At 35.0% G+C, this 20258-nt stretch overlaps 1 long non-coding RNA gene across 9 annotated transcripts in view; it reads right to left on the minus strand.

Annotated features, from left to right (window-relative positions):
• LOC119257267 (uncharacterized) overlaps positions 1 to 20258 on the minus strand; it is a 422247-nt gene that overhangs the window by 191771 nt on the left and 210218 nt on the right. For 8 of the 9 annotated variants that reach the window (XR_008553798.1, XR_008553795.1, XR_008553800.1 and 5 more), the window contains one exon: positions 16341 to 16486. The exons of the other annotated variant lie outside the window; for it this stretch is intronic. This is a non-coding gene — a long non-coding RNA (uncharacterized LOC119257267). The remainder of the gene's footprint in view (positions 1 to 16340; positions 16487 to 20258) is intronic. 9 annotated transcript variants of the gene reach the window in all.

Here is a 20258-nt window from a genome sequence, read left to right on the forward strand (position 1 = left end):
ACTGTAAATTACGTGACACATTTTGAGTGGTCTAATGTCCACCAGGGAATGAGAGAGATGCTGCAATGATTTCCATTTGCTCACTGGCTTTGAACTCAAACTACCACCAATGGCTCTCACTTGACTGAATTTTCTGCTTGAAAGCTTGAATTTATATGTCATAAATAAAAAAGATATTATCTCAAGTATATAATTTTTTTCATATGGCTTTTCAGTTTGGTGAATGAGAATATGACTATATTCCTAATACTTTAGTTATGACCAGTTAACGATTTCACAACACTTGTTTTTTTTGTTTGTTGTTCTTTTTTTTTTCCCTTGCAAAGGTTTCTCCAGTCCTCTCTCTGCAGAAGGAAAATATTCAGGGCTTCTGGGAATTGCATTGTGGAAGATCTTGAAGTGGAGAGAGGTAAAGAAGAAGCTGCCAATCAGTCCCAAGGGTTTTGTTCATTTCAAAGATAATGTAAAAGGCAACTGTCAGCCTTGCTGATGAGACTCTTTGATTTGTCTCTTAGAAGACTATTAGGACCCAGCTGCTAGATTGCCTCTTCTGTCCAGAGACTGTAGGGAACACTTTTGCAGTTACCAGTTGGTACAAACACTGGTTCTAAATTTGAAAATTGCAAGTTGCAGTGATAATTCTTGAGTCAAGAACTCCATCCTTCTCATACAAGCTTTGAGTATCAAGATTTAACAAAGACTGTATTACATATACACACACATATGAAATATTATAAAATATGTATCAATCAATTGATATATAGATAGTGAGAGATATGCAATCCTACTGAGAGCCACATTGAGAGTTTTTTAGTTCTTTGTTTTATATGCCAGTAATTTTTAAAATAACTAATACTCAAAATGACTATGAAAGAACTGAAATTAGGTTGAATGATTGTGAAGTCCAACATTATCATTTTATGATGGAGGGCACTGGAAGTCATAAATGGATTTATTCAAGGGTACATTATGGTATATGGCTTCAATGCCAGACTCATGCTGATGAGTAATTTCTACCTTCATGTCTTATATCAGATATAAGAGTGGTCAAGGGGACTTGAGGTCTATAACAGCCCTTTTTTGGGGAGCATTTTTAAATTATTTCTGTCTATACTTCAAAGTGTAATTTGAACAAATTTGAAATTTCCTCAAAATAATCAAAACAAGTTGCCACAGTGATCTAGATTAAGAACTTAACTAAATTTAATCAATGGTACAGCAATGGTTGATTTTACAAATTGAATTAAGAAAGTTGCAAATTTGTAAGTATTGTCAACCACAAAATCTCCTTTAATATATATAGACCAGGGTCTCCCTGGTGATGCAAGGGGTTAAGACGCAAACTATAAAGCTATCCGCAGCCACTGCAGCACGAGTTCAATCCTTGGCCAGGGAGCTACCACATGGCACAGCAGAACTCTCCTGACTTGCCCACTGCTCCCCTCAGCAGTGTATTTCAGTAGATCTGCCTGCTCTGCTCCCCACTCTGTCTCTGATGAATCCTCTCATCCCCCACACCTCTGGCTTATACCCCAGTTCTTATATGCATAAATAAATCCTTAAAAAAAAGAACTAGAAGAAGTCCTTTAAAATATATATATATACCGTATATATATATATATATATATATATATACATATATACCATATCAATATAGAGGCAATACCCTCCCCAAAATCAATCTTCATATCTGTAAATAGGTCTGGGTTCCCTAATTTGTTTTAGATACTCCAATTCAGAGTAATAGGATTGTGGCAAAGTTTTGTCATTATATTAATATATTCTTGTAATTAAATTCACCTCCCATGGGCCACCCCGGTGGTGCGGTGGTTGAGCACTGGGTTTTAAAGCTGCCTGCAGCCTCGGCAGCGCTGGTTCAATCCCTGGCTGCTCCTGGGCCACCGGATGAGGGTCCCACATGGTGCGCAGACCTCTCCTGCCGCCCGCTGCTCCCCTCAGCAGTGTACTTCGGTCCTTCTGCCTGCTCTGCTCCCTGCTCTGACTTGGGAGTGATTCTCTCATCCTCCCACGCTTCTGACTGTACCCAGTGCTTGTATAAATGAATGAATGAATGAATGAATGAATGAATGAATGAATAGATAGATAGATAAATCTTTTAAAAATAAATAAATAAATAAATTCACCTCCCAAAGCTGTAAAATACATAAAAGGAAATATAGGCAAAACATTCCATGACATTGGCTTCAGTGATATCTTTGTGAATTTGTCTCCAACCTCAAGAGAAACAGAAGAGAATATAAATAATTGGAACCATATCCAACCTAAAATTTCCTGCACAGAGAGAGAAATTATCACTAGAACAATAAGACACCCTACTGAATGGGAAAAATATTTGCACTTATGTCCAGTATATATAGAGGACTTCTACAACTCATCAAAAAAAGAAAATTCAAAACCACAAAGAAATGCCACTTCCAGTGAGAATGGTCTATATGAAAAAGGCCAGAAACAAGTGTTGGCCAGGATGTGGACAAAAAGTTGTATACTGTTGGTGGGAATTCAGACTGAACATGATTCATTGGAAAACAGTGTGGCTGTTTCTCAAAATAATAAAAATTGATCTAAAATATGATTCAGGGCCTCCCTGGTGGCCAAGGGGTTAAGCACCACACTGTGAAGCAATCCGCAGACTCTGTAGCACAAGTTGGATCCCGACTACCCAAGGAGAAACCCACATGGTGCAGCAGACCTCTCCTGACTCACCTGCTGCTCCCCTCAGCAGTGTATTTCAGTCAGTCTACTTGGTCTGTTCCCCAGTCTGTCTCCGGTGAATCCTCTCACCACCACCCCCCACCCCCCGCATGTCTGGCCTATACCCCAGCTTTTGTATGCATAAATAAATCTTTAAAAAAAATAAAATATGATTCAGTAATTCCACTCCTAGGTATCTACCTGAAGGATTAAAAAACACTAATTTCAAGGGATGTATTCACTTCTATGTTCATAGCAGCACCACTTACAATAGCCAAGCTATGGAAAACAACCTAGGTTCCCAGTGAAGAAAATGCATATATCCAGACACGTAAATTTAAATTCTAAAAATGTATTCATTCTAAAGGTATTATTGAGATGGTCAGGTCTATTTCTGGGTTTAGACTATCTTAAGACTAGAAAGTATAGTTAGCTAGAAGAAAATATTGTTCAAAAGTAGCTATCCTAATTATGAAGTCAAATTTTAGAGCTCATACAAATATGTATGGTGAAATGAATTTTTCAAACATGAACATTTTCTAAAATGATGGCAAAGAAGATCATTGGAAATGATTAAATATATTTATCACTTTGACATAAAATACATCACAATAACATGCCCTGCAATATTAAACACATCATTAAAAGATTGAATTCTGGGTTACTTCCAATGTTCAAATTGGCACTGTTCCTGTTTTCTTCATTTATTTCAGCCACTTGACAGTTCTTACCCAGATCCCTAAGTTTAAGAGTCAGAGCTTTAGTTAGAATCTGTCTAGATTTGAACATTCTTATTATCACCTTCAGTTTTTGGTGCTAATTGGGTTATTAATTTCCTAAATTTACTATTTTATATAAACATGCGCTAACACAGTGACTTAAGAAAACCTAGGGTTAGGCTGTTGTCCAGCTTCTAAAACAAATGATAATATTTTCCTCAAGGTTACTCATTTATGCAAGCATAATGAATATAACTTTGAACACATAAATATGTCATAAATTCTCATCTCTGTCAGATTATACTGCTGAGGTTATAGAAAGACAAGGAATTATCCCCTCAATAAGCTCAATATGCAAAAGGAGAAAATGATGATACAGAATCTATTCTTTATTAAAGAAAACATCTGACATCTTACATTATCAAGAGGTTCCTCCATGACTTTTACATCTTAATATTATTGATGCCATTTGGATGGATATAACACATTCTTAATAGGAATGTGTCTTTACAAAGCTTCCCTTTCTAATACTCATTACTTTTGGGTGCATACTCATAGGCATATACTCAAGACTGTCAGTTTCCTTAAATCAAGGTCAGGGGGCCTCCCTGGTGGCACAAGGGGTTTAGTCTCAGCACTATGATGATGTCGGCAACCACTATAGCACCAGTTCAGTATCTGGCCAGGGAGCTAACCTGCATGGCACCGCTCTCCTGTCTCACCAGCTGCTCCCCTCAGCAGTGTATTTCAGTAGATCCACCTGTTCTGCTTCCCACTCTGTCTCTGGTGGGATCCTCTCGCCCCTCCCCCACATCTCTGGCCTACTTCCCAGTTCTTGTATGCATAAATAGATAAAAATAAATCTTTAAAATCAAGGTCTGAAAAAAGCTATGTATACCTTGTTGAGGTAGGCATTTTCATCCCTGAAGGGTGACTTCATATTACATAGTGAAGTGACAAACGAGGGAGCATTCTTTTCAGACAATAACTTTGTTTCACAACTTTGTTTCACAAAATTATGAGGGTATATCCGTCTGTAATTTATCTACTCAATTATCTATATCTAGACAATCTTGCATCAATTTATAAATCCAACTGATTTCTAAATTTCTATTAATATAATAAAATCTTTTGTTTATTTATTTTTTTTTTTTTAAAGAGGCACTAGACTTCGGACATTTTATTTATTTATTTATTTGTTTGTTTATACATGCACTGGGTACAGTCAGAAGCGCAGGAAGATGAGAGAATCAGCCCCGAGTCAGAGCAGGGAGCAGAGCAGGCAGGAGGACCGAAGTACACTGCTGAGGGGAGCAGCGGGAGGCAGGAGAAGTCTGCGCGCCATGTGGGACCCCCCTCCGGTGGCCGGGGAGCAGCCGGGGATCGAACCGGCGCCGCAGAGGCTGCGGGCAGCTTCGCAACCCAGCGCTCAACCGCTGCACCACCGGGGAGGCCCTGTTTACTTATTTTTAATGCAACTGAAATCCTCCACCAAATCAACCAATGGCTAGCTCCTTCCTTCATAAACAAAAGGGAATATCGTCACCGGTAATTGACACGTTTGCATATTAATCACCTTATCTCAAGATTTACAGTTTAATTCAGATTTCACAACTGGATAAATACAGTAAAACCCCAATAAAATGAAATGACATAGGAGTGGGAAAGACTGGTGCCCAAGTTAGAAACAATATCCAAAATTTATGAGGGCCAACATATTTCTGAAATACCCATGTTACAGGAATCTATAAGATGAAAATGTTTTCACAGCAGAATCTGCAGCTTTACCAGAATTCATTCTGTCCTCCTGTATCCAAACTTCCATTGAGTACATTGAAATATCAGGTATAAGCTCACTTATATATAATAAATAAAATAGTCAGGAACATTTTAAAATTACTCAGCAAGTGTATAGGCCAAGTGACAGCCAGGCAGAGATCAAAACATCGAGTTCAATGTTTGGGGGAAAATATTATTAAAACACAAGAAGATATAGATACCTGCAAAATATTTTAAGACACTACAAATCATATTAAACAAATGATTAAACAACAAATCATATTAAAATTTATATTTGTAAGCAAAATTCCTCTGATGTCTTTGAGATACATGTGTAAAAAACATTTCCAATGGAAATGCTACTCAACATTAATTACACACTTAGTTCTGCTTACACAAACTAAGAAGTCTGATTAGCATTATATTATTATTAATTTGTGAAGCCAATCTTCTTATTCTTTCCTTTTTCCAAGTATGCAACACATGGTAATGACTTAAATACTCTATTCATCCATAACAAAATGAAGTCTTATAAAAATACTATTAATTCCCATCTCAAAGTAAAAGTGGTCTCAAAATAAGTAAATTGTGGAATGCATAGGATTAATTCTCAAACCAAGTAGCAGTTTAGAAAAGACAAATTTCAATCACAGAGTTAAATAAAGCATACATTATTTAACTTTTTTTAAAAAGATTTATTTATTTATGCATACAAGAACTGGGGTACGGACCAGAGGTGTGAGGGTGAGAGAACTCACCAGAGACAGAGTGGGGAACAGAACAGGCAAATTTACTGAAACACTGCTGAGGGGAACAGCATGGGCAAGACAGGAGAGGTCTGCTGTGCCATGTGGGTAGCTCCCTGGCCAGCATTGAACTTTGTGCTGCAGTGGCTGCAGACAGCTTCATAGGTTGCATCTTATCTCCTTGTGCCACCAAGGAGGCCCCATTTAACTCTTTATTTAAAGTAAATTAAATTTAGGTTGAACATTACTCTTGAATTACTAAGTAAGACTTTCCCCTTACCCTCACCCTCCCTCCCTCCCTCTATCCATCCCCTTTTTACATCTTCTCATTCCCCTTGTAGATAGGTGTTTTTTATTTTTATTTTTTTTTCTCTGCATGTCTGCTTTTGGGGCTTATCTTGAGCTCTGAGGCATGCGGGTAAAGACTCTCACCCAGGTCACTCCATTTCCCTCTGGGGTGGCCCCGCAATACCTTCACTATTTCTTATTCTTTACTCAGCAGCTAAAACAATGTTGTTAACATGTATATCATTCACGTCAATTGTCTGCTCAAAACTTCCAATGGTGAAACCAACGTGAATCATACAAGTTCTAGTCAGGAAGACAGTATCTCTAGTTAATTTTTTTAATTCTAGGATCTCTTTGTACCAACAATTGAACTTTGTGAAAAGATAAATCCTTAAAATAGCTAAGATCTTATAAGGCATCACCCTGTTACCTCTGTGAGCAGTCTACTCTTCTTTATTTTGCTTTCTTTACATCAGCCATAACTACCCCTTAAAATATTTATGGATGAGGGACCAATCTCTGAGTTGCAGGGTATAGGTATTTTAATAAATTATATATCATTGACAAACTAATCTCTTAAAATAAGCATCACTCTTCTCTAGAAAAAAAATTGAAGTGTTATAAAATGCTTGATCAACACTTAGGAATCCCTAGCCAGTGACTAAATCAACACTTAAGTGGAAATGCTAATAATAGTACTAGTCTTGGATGTGAATTTCTGAATCCTTGCCTTGTTTCCAAATAGAGTCATCCAATTATAGAGCTGGTTTTGGACTAAATGGATAGGCTCTATCCTCTTATTATTTAATGATGTCATAAAAATTCACCTAATCTTTAAAAACAAATGTGCTATCAGCCATGCTGTTAATAAATATTAATTAACTTATTTGCATAGGTGTTCTATTTAGTAGAGCTACAATAAATTCTTATTTTAAAAAAAAGTTTGACTCACTTATATTTTCCAATATGATTACTACAATTTGGATTGCACTCATGTCCTGTATAATGCTGATGGATGGGTAAACAGTAAACACTCACAAAGGACTTAGAAGCTGAAGTCATAAATAAAACTTCATTCTAAGTACAATGGAGTCAGTAAGGTGATTTTAAACATGATGAAAATCCTATTTGAGAAAGATTACCATGTTCAAGTATGGAGAGGAGATCAGAGGAAGCAAGGCTCGAAACAAGGAAACTAATGAAATAACCAGTGCAGTAATTCAGTACAGATGGTGGCCATCATTGAAGTAATGTATGCTATAAATAAAACAAAATAGAAAGTAAAGAGAAATTGGAACTATTTTGGAGTTAGATTCATTTGACTGATTAAATGTGGATTAGGGAATAGGATATCATCTAGGCTGCAAATTTGGGCAACTATTAAGTAAAATATAATTGGAGAAAGAGCATATTTGGGGGAAGTATAATGGGTTCCAGTCTGGATATAGAGGGTAACTTGAGAACTTACATAATTCAAGAAAAAGGAGTAAATCTTACCAAGTATAGAGCAGCAACAGTGTTTAAGCACTAAACCATAGTTTGTGACGGAGAACTTGATGTATCAACTTAAAATAATTCTATTGTGAAACATACAGTTCTTTGAAGTTAAGTTTTAATTACTCAAAATAAACTCTTTTTTCAATAGTTCTATAATTCGGCCTCCCCTGAAACTTAATATAGCTTGGTGGTTTGCAAAATATCAGAAATGACAGAGGTGTTAGAAGTTTGACAAATACCTTATTCAGATTTCATGCCTTGAAAATTATACCATGAATGTCTTTAAAGTATTTGAACTATATGAATGCTTATTCAATGGTGATATGAGGTATCATGGTAGCAAATTAAAAACAAAATAGGGGGTCCTCCTCTGGTGGCGCAGCAGTTGAGTGCTGGGCTGCGAAGCTGCCTGCAGCCTCTGCAACGCCGGTTCGATTCCTGGCCGCCAGCAAGGGTCCCACATGGCGCGACAGACCTCTCCTGTCTCATCCGCTGCTCCCCTTACCAGTGTATTTCATCAGTCTGCCTGTTCTGTTCCCTGCTCTGGCTCTGGTGAATTCTCTCACCCTCCCATGCTTCTGACTGTACCCAGTGCTTGTATAAATAAATAAATCTTAAAAAAAAATAGGATGTAGAGTTAGATTTGTAAATTCATTGTGTGCAATTATCAGAGTTAATGTGTCATTGAAATATTGATCTGTTTTTGAAATCAGACTATCACCTGCTTTTGATACATATTTGTGCAAGCAAATCCCCCACTGCTCTCAAATGCCAGGCAAGACTCAGAGGCCTCTGCCTGGTGCTACCTGACATTATGTTATCATGGCAAAATCATCTAAATTGAAAATAGGACCTTTTGAAAACCTTAGAGAGATTTGGTGTTTAACTAAATTTGAGGTTTCTCCATTCTGATTTTTAAGAAGTCAAATAGTGCATTGTTTCTTTTGATTTCCTTTTTAAACACTTATTTTTAACTGATAGGTACCCCTATCAGGTATTACCACCATAATGTACCCACTATTTTTTGACCACATATTTTTTTATTCAGTTGCTTCTGAAAACAAACCAGTCCTCTAGCACATATATTACCATATGACCAAGGAATCTGCCTTTCTCCAAGAAACACTGATAGAAGAAAAAAAGGTGGGCCCAAATGTTAAGGAAAACCAATCAGAATCTTTCCCAGTGATTGACAAGGACAAAGTATATTTACTATAGTAGAGAATGAGGGGGAACTCAAGAAAGGGAGCAGAGATAGTAGAAATAAGTAGAGGATGGAAATATATTGATAGATTGGGAAAGAACTGAGTCTTCTGCACCATCTACTCTGAAATTCAGATCTTCCTTGGAATGTATGATTCAGGGCAGCAATTTTCTCAACTCAGTGGTTCAATTACTCATCTTTTATTTTTTCTTCTTTTTTTGGCTAACATCTTTAAGTTTTTTCTTACTAAACCTGACAGAGTTCTGATCAGCTCATCAAATAAGTGCAATTTGAATTCTCATGGTTGAGCAGGTAACAATGAAAATCAACAGTTATTTACTGGCATCCACTAAAAATACATTAGGTGTATACAAGGTAATTTCAGATACCAACATATTTAATTATTATAGGAACATTTTAAGGAAGATTCTTCTGTTATCTTCATTTAACTCATTAAAGAAACTGAGACACAAAAAGATTTTGCCATTGCTCAAGGGCACATAATCAGTAAAAGGGAAATTCTGCATAGAAGTCTGACCTCCAGATTCCAGAGTCTAGACTCTGAACCTTAACCACATAATCAATACCTTTCTTGACATGAACTGAGTTCTGATCTAGCCATCTAACAGTAAATGTCTTAATGTCTTGGAAACTTTCTTTTTTTCACCTCTAAAAGAGATACTGCTTTCTAGTGCAAAGAATGTTGTAGGAATTGAAAGAGATAATGCTTATGAAAGCATTTTGGAAACTGCCAGCACTAAAGAAATGTCAGTTCATATTATAAAATTATAAACTACATTAATGCTTTATCAGTTATGAACTTTGTAATTGAGTTACCACAAATTTAATCAACATGTTTCAGTCAATAATATCTCAGAAAAGTATGTACAAAAGTCAATTCATAATGTCAGGAATCAGCTTTTAATCAAAATGAAAGTAAATAATTCTGGTGAACAAAACTGCCTTTTTTCAATAACAATCATGAGAGTGATGACTAAGAGAAGATTAATTTACATTCTATATTGCTTTAAATTTGCAAAATTATTCTACTTTTTTTACCATGTTTAACATATTTCAATGTCTTGGGAAATGGATCACATTTATTTTTTCCCTGTTAATGTCAATCTACTGCTACTGGGCAAGTTTTAGTAATAAGTATTCTTATATTATCTATGCAGATCACTATAAAGTTCTCAAAAATGGTAAATATGGAATATTTATTTAAATCTGCTTTTGAATGCTTTTTACCTCTCTTGAAGACTGATTAAAATCTCAGAATTTCCCCCATAATGTCACATGTAAATGAAATTAAAAGAACATTCACTTCCAAGACCCAATTACACATCTGTACCCAATTCCTTATTGTTAGCATAAAAGTTCCATACTGCTATTTATTCATGAATTTAACAATTTCTTCCTAAGTCTAGTACTTTCAGCTGATCTTTATAAACTTACATGTTTAAATTGTTTATTTTTATTTATGTTGGCATATATTTGTCAACAGAAACCATGCAAATTTATGTTACAATATGTGAGTAGATCTTCAATATTATATAGATATTTAAATATTATGATTTAGATACCTACTCTAAATTTTACATTTATAATTAATACTTATAAATAAAAAATAGCAGTCAATTCTGTATAGCACAATATGAATCAGAGAAGATTTTTAGTTGAAAGAAACTTATTTTTTAGTGTTAATCAGATATGGAATATTTTATTCTAGCAATGTAATGTTTTATGGGTTTATAAGATAGTCTAATTAGAACATGAGCACTAATAACACCCAATTTATCTAAATCTTTTAGAAAATCAAGAGAATAAAGTCAGAAAACTGAAGAAAGTGAGCAGAGATGTATTAGTAAATGTATACAGAAACAGAATAATGGCAAAGCTATGAAATTAAATGTTATGCATTTAAAATGATAAATTTGATCTCCATATAAATCCCTAGTAATTCTAAAGTAGTTTTCCTAAGCCAATTTCTTAATGCCCATAATATTTCTCAAAAATAACTTTTTCACATTTATATAATCACAGAGTTATATTTTATGAGAATCCATAATCAGACATAAGAATGTTACATAAAATAAAAAAATACTTTTTTTTAGTAGTGTGTTAATGAGCCGCAGCAGAGCAATTCTTTTATCATGGTTTCAAATTAAAGAGATACAAATATAACTGCTGATTTATATTTCCCTTATTTGACTTTTTATACATATGCAATATTATTTTTAAGCTCATTCGTATTCATGTGAATTGGATTGCAATTTAAAGTCTGGAAGGTTTGATTTCATTAAACATTTTTTCCTTCAATCAAAAAATCTGTATACACATGAATATTTCAAAACCAGTACCCATCTTTTAAAAAGACTTTCAACATACATTATTTAGTATAACGGCAAGGAAAATATACAAATAAGGTCTAACATAAGATTTTGTGAACACCTTTTCAAGCAAGTTGGATTTGTGAACCAAAGTCTAATATAAACCAAAGTTTTTTGTTTGTTTTTTTAATTACTGTCATTTTTACATGCTATTCTAAATAACAACGCCTAGAAACCTGACTATAAAATTTAGAGTTAATAACTATAAATTGGGAGGGAGATGTTGGGGAACAAACATAGGACAGGGCAAAATCGACTATAGCCAAGGATTAAGGGTGACTTATTGATGGGTATGGTGTGGTAACATACTTTTGAAAAGAGGTTATCCTATATCTCTGAATCATTTACGGTGTAGTGAATGAGTTACCTCAATGAACAAATAAGCAAACAAAAAATTGAATGAATAAATAATGTTGCCAGAGGTGTTTTCTCTTATAAAGAAAATTCAACAGTGTCTTTAAACATATCCTATGATTCTAAATTAAAGTTTAAGTTTTCAAAATTAAGCACCTAGAACTAAATTTGACTGATACTAAAGTTACAATGACAGAACATTAGTAATGGAACTATAAAATGTTAGAAAACTGGGTGAATGCAGATTGTTGAATTAATCATGTAATAACTGAGGGAAGATATAAAATAAAAGGGAAATATCAAATGTGTGCTACTGATTCCATTGTCTCATGAAAATGTTTAAGCAAATTGACTCAAAAGATCAAGATGGTGACAGAGCTTGAATGATCCAAGAGCCCAGCACATTACAATAGAGAAATTCACTTTAAAATACAACTTAAAATATAAAATTACAAATGACCTAAATAGATTATCCATTTGTAATCATGGAGAACTAAAATCTGACTAGAATTTCAGGCTTTTAAATCCAACCAACCTTGACTTCTACATACAACTTGAACTCATTGGACATATGGAGTAATTTCCAATGATGTCCTTAGAAAATGTATGTCAATAATGACATATCTTTTTAAGCATTTTGCATAGGAAAACAGTTTGAAAAAAATAGCACAGCAGTGAAGGAAGGAGTAAAATTAGATAGTTTCTTGAAATAAAAAGAATTTTAAAAGTTTTCTTGCTTCATTCTGTGCTCTACTATGTTTCCCCCCAAACTGTATCATAGCCTCCTTTTATTATACATAATCCATACTACAACCATTAACTAACCTATTTTTTTACTACTATTCCTTATTTAAGACCTGCAAACTAAATACTCATGTATATATTCCTATACTTTAGTTGAAAGTAGAATTAATTTTATTAAAACATTTGTTATAATTTTCTCTATTAAATTTTTTAACGAGACCAATAAATAAATTGTCATTTAAAAATCACGATTAACTTCTAGGAACTACAATTTCATTTTATTTACTATAAAATATTCCCCAAGTGGAATCAAAAATATAATTTATCTCAATATAAATAATTAAAGAAAACTCAATTCCCTAGCTCTTCCACATGTGACTGAAAGTCAAAATTTCTAGAAATGATAAATGGCCTGGTATCTTTGATAAACAGAAACAAAAAATAAAAGGGAATTTATGATAGACCGTACTAGGAAACTTTTGACTAAGAAAAGCCAAAACACATTGTACACACACACACACACACACACACACAGAGAAATACTTCTCTTTCCTCTGATATTTTGCAAGTTAAAAATTTATCCATGTCTAACTAAAAATTGCCTTACTATCACAGATTTTCCAGATTATAAAAAATGCATGTAGAAACACTGTTTGGTCCTTATGTTAAGCAGAAAATATACTAGAAAAAATTATAGAGGTCATCAAGGAATTATACTTCACTATTATTTTGCATATCTGTGAAACTAATCACTAATTATCTGCAGTTAGCATAACTTCAATACATTAGTAACCACAAGCAATATACAATGAGCTATCTCTCACAGTGTTAATCAAAATCATTTTTAAAATGATATATTGACAAGTTGAATTTATTCCTCCTGAATGTACATAGAATTTGTTAAGTGGGAAAAAATCAAATTTATCTTACAGAATGTCCAGTTAACATCTCCATATGATTTTTTTCTTTCATTTTCAAATAGAATAAAAAAGGCATTATTAATCCCAATTTGGAATTGTTCAGTTAATAATTCATAATGAAAAATTTATCATGTTCCTTTAGTCATATCTTCTTAGATATTAGTTTTTGAATATTATCTCTAGATCACACTGATATACTGATCCAGTTATTATTAGACTGATGGACTGATCAAGTTATAGCTCATTTTATGGCTGTGATATAAAAGTGGTTTTTATTAAGGTAAAATTTTGTGTATAAAGTGAGTGAGATAAAGATAATTTTTGACATAGCTGACAAGAGACCTTAGTAAAACAGGATGTGAAGGAAAAGATTTTGTTGTTGCTGATTATTATTTCTATTTATTTGGTTTGAAACTCCCCAAACTATAAAAACTAGCCTCATGATTGCCAGATTGTTTAAATAACAGAAATCTTAAGACATATGCTATCTAAAGCAATACTGCCCAATAGAATTCTGTGTGATGACGACATACTTTACAATTCTCAACATCTAATCTGATAGTAAAGAGCCCCATGTGGCTATTGAATATTCGATATGTGCAGAGTATTACTGAGAAACTGAATTTTGCATTTGACTTAATTTTAATCAACTTAAATGTGAATAGTTAGATGAGGCTAGTATTCTGTGTGGGTTACAATGCTCCATGTTCCTTTTCTTCCAGATCTCTAGTATTTCCAAAAGAGTATAGTCAGACAGGGAATGCAGTAGCTAGAAGACAGCAGTTTTCCAACTAAAAGACTGAGGAAATTGACACTCACACCACAATTCTAGATGGCCCTGGCATCATAGAAAAATCATTCCAGACCTGGGATGGGCCAACATGATGAACCCCAGTAAGTTTGAGTGCAGTATAAAATAGTACTCTCTCCAGTCCTGCATCACCCTACCTCTCATTCCCCATTCCCCAACAAAGGTATGTCAAACTCTTCAAATCCCCTGAGACCTGTATCCCCTGAGCAATTTCAGCATCAACAGACACGAAATCCTATTCCTCTCCACCCCCTAAGCTGGAGGTTTTCGCTCTATCTTTATTGAAATTTTTGCACTTCCTTTTCCATGTTAATCAACCATTACTGGCTCCAGATGGACTCTGTCAACTCTGCCTATGAATCCTTAGCAGCTTCTCTCCCTCATGGTTAAGAAGGCAATGGCTTTTGACCGTGGCCTTTACTTTTTTCTTCTTAAATATTATCTCCCTGCCAATCTTTTCTACTTTCACAGCATTCATTCTTAACACTACACAGATTTATTTCCCTAATCTCAACTTCTACTTCTACACTCCCCTGCCTTCTACTCCAGAATTTCTAGCTAACAGTTCCAACATTTCACTCTGATAGCCTCAGCATACCAGTTGCGATTCAAGACCTTTACCCCTTCCAAAAACAACAGCAACAACAACAAAAGACCTTTTATAGTCTCTCCCTTATTTCACAAATGATTCTAGTCATCCATGATCAAAATCCTTATCTTTTACTCATTCTTTCCATGCTTAAAGCTTGAAATATCAAAGTGATTAAATTAGAAACTCAGATTCAGAGGATAACAGAATTGAAATGACTCCTAGTTCCATCATGTCCAGGCTGCATAATTTGACTATATCTCCTAAATTGTCCAAACAGTAATTTCTTCAACACACACACACACACACACACACACACACTCTAGTAACAATAAATAACATTTTCAGTGTCAGTCCTAAGTACTTTATGTATATTAATACATTTAGCTTTTACAGCAACTCTTCCATTGATGAGAAAAAGGAAACAGAGTTAAATAAATTGCAAAGAGCCACAATAGTAAGTGGTTGGGATTCAATCCCAGACATTCTGGCTCCTAAATTGTAACCGCCATATACTCTGTTATCCTGATAATAACAACTTATCTCAGTGTTCTGAAGATAAAGTGTGAAACACTCTATAAAATACTTGTCAATATCGCTACTGTTATCATTATACATTTCTAGGTCACCAAAATCAGAACTAACACTTTCACTATATGAATTCCTATAGTACTTACAAGCTGTTTGCAACTAAGGGTAGTTTATAAAACTATTCTATACTTAGTGAATGTTAGAAGAATTAATGTATGTCAAGGACTTTTAGAATTTATTATAATACATCCATCACAGTTCTTAGTTATCCTCTAGTGTATGGATGTGCTGCTCCCTCTGACAATTCACTTCTCCAATTTTCAATACCTTTCAACACTCATTTTCCCTATAACAAAAGTATGTCCTAGCCCCCTTTCACCTGCACCTGCACCTGAACTGGGCCTATTCTTATAAACTTCTGCATTCTATAAACTTGGCTAGGTCTCAGCTCCCAGCATGCCCAATCTCACCTGGCCATATTGTCTCTAGAACGTGCTAGAGGCCCCATGGCTTAAATGCAGTTACTCTCAAAGGTTACATTCACAAGCACTTAGACTACACAGAAGGAGTTTGTGTGGAATTACAGGAAAATGAGACTGTGCTGGAATGTTGCTCCCTATCATTTCCAAACAGCTATTTTATAGAAATCAAAGGGAGGAGATAGGATCTTAAATGTTAAGTATGAGACAGGTAGGGCAGAGAGGGCAATGCCTAAAAGAAAAATCCAAATGGCCATCTATACCCAGGGCTCCAGGAAATACTTGCCAGAGCCAATAAAGGCTGGGGATAGCCAGAAAACACCCAGAGGGGGAAGGCAGTCCCCCACTCCAACCAACAGGCAGGCCAATAAGCCAGAGTACAGCAAGAAGCAGCAGGTAGAGCCCTGCACCAAACTAACAGGGCTGATAGAGCTACACCCTGGAAGCACAGTAGGAGTGACTTAGATACTGCTGGTGGATGCATATACCAACACCCCTGGAACACCTTCACAAAACACCCCAGGAAGGGCCAGAGTGAGCAATGTCCTTTTCCCTACTTAAGCCAGGAGCTCCTCACCTTTCTTCCCAGTTGTTCTTCCCACTCCTCTTCCTGGTTCTCCCTGGATGTACTTTCATTCTGTCTCTAAAAAAACTTTGCTCTTGCTTCTGCTAAAGACATGGCTTTGAAATCTCTCACTAGCATAGAGAAGGAATTGAGGAACCCTAAAAACAAGAAACATTAAGGACATCACTTTTTATTTAAAAAAAAAATCTTAAAGACTATAATGACATAAAGAGTTATTTCATATAAATGTTTAAAATGCTAATGATATGAGAATGCATGCAATATAGACCAATCAATATATGTAGACAAGAATGGTGTGCATAGAAAAATGTATGAAATGTTATATACCTTAATGTGCATAGTTTACATTCAAAACAGGAATTGTGGGTAATTTCTCTATTTCTCGTTTATCTCCAAATCCTATTTTTCACAATAAACATTTAACATTCATACAACAAATATCATATCTAAAAGTCTCTTGAATGACATTTCATTAATGCTTATTATTCTGTCGAGTGCCGTATAATTAACAAACCATCCAGCAGTGTTTTATATCAGTAATCTGAACTAAATTTTACTTGTATGTTTTATTCCTTAAGATCTTACCCAAAGTCCATTTTCAAACTAATCTTTTTTTTTTTTTTCCTTTTTGGCATCAGCTACACAGATTATTGATGATTTATATGTTTGCTTTTAATGTCATTCTAATTTTTTTAAAGATTTATCTACTTATGCATACAAGAACCAGATTGCAGGCCAGAAGTGAAGGGAGTGAGAAGATTCACCAGAGGCAGAGTGGGGAACAGAACAGGCAGACTGACTGAAATAAACTGCTGAGGGGAGCAGTGGGCAAGACAGGAGAGGTCTGCTGCGCCATGTGGGTCAGCTCCCTGGCTGGGGATCAAACTAATGCTGCCATGGCTACAGACAGCTTCATAGTGCTGCGCCTTAAACCCTTGCGCCACCAGGGAGGCCCTATAACTCTAAATTTGAAGTACAATTTTTGTTCACACTTTTGCTAACTATACATCTTTCTTGGGCAACCAGTTTTTGCTGGTCCCTGGAGTTGTTACCCAAAAGAAGTTTGGCTATACACATGCAAGTTTTTTATACATTTATTCAGAAAATAGAGTACTCTAAAAGTAAGTTAAGTCATTTGGATTTTACATAGGTCTTTTTAAAAAACAAAGTTACCATTTCCTCCTGTAGAATTATAAACTTTAGTAGCATATAGCAATTAACAAAACAAATGACATGCTCTCAATACATCAACACTAACAAAAAGTCTAACTCTATAAAGATGTATGAAAACAAAATATAATAAGCTTCTATATAATAAAACTGGTCATTAAACCATTGCTAATTAGCATATTACATTAGCACAGCCATTCAGTTATGCAGTGTTTCCACATAAAACCAAACCAGCCTGTTTTCTAAAGTGAAGTAATGCTGATGATGGGAGTTTCAGCCCAGAACATTGACCATACAGGAGTAATTTTAGAAGGAGTTGTGATAGTAAAAATCTGCCTGTGCCTTCATAAAGCAAATCCTAAAAGTTTAGACAATCTTGGATAGGAAGACAGGCAATGAAGATACCACATAAACAAATATCTATGAAGAAAATATGTAGATGCACAGAAAAAAACATTTAAAATTGTGTCAACATACTTATGTCTCCCCAGGATGGTATTATAACTGGTTTACAGTACAACTCCTGCTACCCATTTCAATATGAACATTCTTTAAGAACTAAAGATAAGAATTATTCTAGCTTTATTGTAGTAATTGTGACTATCTATCCTGCAGGAATATCAAAACTGAGACTGATAAAGAGGAGAATAACTTTCAATTTCAACTTTCAATTTGAATTGGACACCTAGATTCAAGAACTCCTACATAAATAGTCATCCACTGTGGATTAATATACTCTTTGTCACCATTTTTTTCTTGAATAAACTCATGGACTAAGCATTCACCACAATGAAAACATAAGAACAAAGCGTAAGTTGGTCCACACCTACCACATGATATGCAGCAAGCAGTGCAGTAAGGAAGAGGCTGAACTTGGAGTCAAGACCTTATGCTCAGTCTTTGCTGTGTCATTCACTTTGTGACACTGCCAGTCACAATATTTGCTTTCCTTTTGAAATTTCAAAATTAACTTTCTGTCATAGGAATTTTGGAGGGGTTGATGTGAAGGTGAAATGAAGTTACTTATGAAAGTACATACTTAGTAAGCTGAAAATGACTACATAGAATGGCTGATGATATTATTTGCTCTATTTCTCAGAGAGTGTACAGAATTCCTTAGACTTAGACCTTGCCTACTTGACCTTCCTGTATCGAGCCCCCAGGCTAAAAGGAATTCCACAAAACTCTGGCCAGCCTGTCACCAGTGAGAAACAGACACTGCGCCCTGCAGAGGCTTCCTGTTTTCAGGCAATGGCTGGGCACCCAGGTCCATGACCCAATGTGTTATAAATGCAGACAGCAGGAGACCTGACCTAGTAGTGACTAAAAACTCACTAGCGTGCTTACACACCCTAGAGCAGAGACCTAAGATGCTATTGAGACAAGTGACATATGTAGACATATGTAATCTGTCAGCCCAGACCCCTGTTAGTCCAGCCTAAAACATGCTATGAAGCTGCTCCCTGCTTTCCCATAAAAACCATAAAACCATCTGCCAATAAATATAAAACCAGGATCCCTGCTGCTCTGAGGCTCAGAATGTGGCTCAAGGCACTTGCTGCCCCTTTTCATCTTGTGTGATCCATGATAAACATTCCTTGCTTGAAACCTACTGGCTCTTTCAAAATTTGTGGGAGATTAATTGTTGGAAACCAAAGAACCTCAGGAATCAGTTACAAGAGGAGTGAAAGGCAAGGACAGACTCTCTAGCATTTACACCTGTACTTATCTCTTTTGACATATTTGCATTTGTCCCCAAAGCTCATTTTTGTAACTTCCATATGCAATACACATTTACAGTGTTTAGTGGAATATCTTGTTTTTTTGTATCAAATTTCTTGAAATGCTCAAGTAACAACAATCACAACAGAAGAAAAAAGACAATAATAACCATCAAGGAGCGCTTACTGTGTGCCTTTAATTCTCCTGTCATTCCCACAATGACCAATTTATAAAGAGAAAACTACGACCCTGAGTGCTAAGTAACATTGCTGGAGGGAATACATTTAAATGCTTTTCTTTCTTACTTTTCCCTTTTGTTGTGTATATGATTATATTCACTTTTATTCATAATCAAATCAGACTGAAGAGTATTGAACTTTGTAGATAAGGCTAATAGCAGTGGCATTTTTTTTCATATAGCTTTTTTAAGTTTTTTTTTCATATAACTTTTTTTAAGTTTCTTAAGATTTGAGAAACGTAAATTCCCTTTCAAATGTAGATGCACAAATACAAGAATAGATGGATTATTTTTGTTTGATTAATTGTATGGCTCTAAAAAGTCACCTTCTTTTGTGTATGATGGCTGGGAATCTGTTCACCTTCGTTACAGGTTTTTTTTTTAATATTTTACTAAAGTATACATCACATCATAGAACTCATAATTTTACCCATATATATGTATATATGTATTTTGTATATCTATATCTCTCTCTCTCTCTCTCTCTATATATATATATGGTTTATTTGGTATAGAGTTCTAACTTGGGATGATAAAGTTCTAAATATCTATAGTGGTGATATAAATCATCCCAAGTTAGAACTCTATATCACAAATAAACTATAACTCCTTAGTTTCCCTGTCCCCCAGCTATTGATATCCAGTGTTCCACTTTCTCTCTTTAGGTTTTTAACTATTCCATGTATCTCATTTAATTAAAATTATACAGTATCTGTTCTTGCGTCTGGCTTATTTCACTTAGCATATGTCTTCAAGGACCATACATGTTATATGAATGA

The sequence above is a fragment of the Talpa occidentalis genome, unplaced genomic scaffold (assembly GCF_014898055.3).
Source record: "Talpa occidentalis isolate TD23 unplaced genomic scaffold, MPIMG_talOcc4v2.1 talOcc4.4, whole genome shotgun sequence".
NCBI lineage: Eukaryota > Metazoa > Chordata > Mammalia > Eulipotyphla > Talpidae > Talpa > Talpa occidentalis.